The following is a 1044-nucleotide window of genomic DNA, read 5'->3' on the forward strand; positions in this document are numbered from 1 at the left end:
GGCAGCCGCCGGAGCCTATCGATGTGATAGATTCATTGGAGATTTTAGCAAAGGCGTTCGGCAGAAGAGCCGGCGATCTCAAGGTATTTTAAATTTGATTAATTTACATAAATACCATACAACTCTTTTGTATTTACATATCTATCATCTAAAGCATCCATTTCTAAAATAGAGCTTTAATTGGTATTAATTAACTAAGGTGGGAACAGACAACCGAATGATGCAAACATATCTAAACATTTCTAAATTAACATGTGTCCACTATATCATTTATATAGATAGGGACCACCGAAAATCCACAATACACATATAAACAATTCTTTAAATAAGTACAAATCCAACCAACAATAGGACCACAAGTAACACAATAAAGAAAATAACAATATAAAAGAAATAAATCACTATAGATATATCATCCAAAGATATGTCATCTCCACTAATAATATGTCCAAGAAAAGCCGCACTTCTGAGCCGAAATTCCCATCCAAAAATTGGCTATTTAATTGATGTATGTTTATTTTCATAGTAGTTTTTAAATATCAAGAATAATTTTTTTACAAAGAAGAGAGATTGTAAAAATGTATATAAAATAAAATGTAATGGTTAATACCGTCTAGCCACAATTCCTAACTTAGTTAATTCTAATCCATCGGATTGGGTCTTGACTATATAAACTGTTACATGAATAAAATTAGCATATTTTAAGATTATTTTCTTACATAATCCGCAGTTAAATATTTGTGTTGGTTTGTTTATTGAGATATTTACATACTTATCACACAATTCTAAAGTGTTAGCATATCTAATACCTAAACATTCATATTTACATGCATATCACTCAAATCATTAACATCACATAAAAATACCAATCAACTCTATTTTTAACAAAGTGAAATACCCTTTTTAATGCATTGATTTATGACAACGAAGAGTTATAAGTGTAAATATCATATTTACGGTGTTAGATATTTAAATAAAAAAGAATTGTTTGGTATGCATGTAAATTTCCAATAGAAATATATATATATATATATATATATATAT

Source organism: Phalaenopsis equestris, unplaced genomic scaffold, assembly GCF_001263595.1.
Source record: "Phalaenopsis equestris unplaced genomic scaffold, ASM126359v1 Scaffold000002, whole genome shotgun sequence".
Taxonomy (NCBI): domain Eukaryota; kingdom Viridiplantae; phylum Streptophyta; class Magnoliopsida; order Asparagales; family Orchidaceae; genus Phalaenopsis; species Phalaenopsis equestris.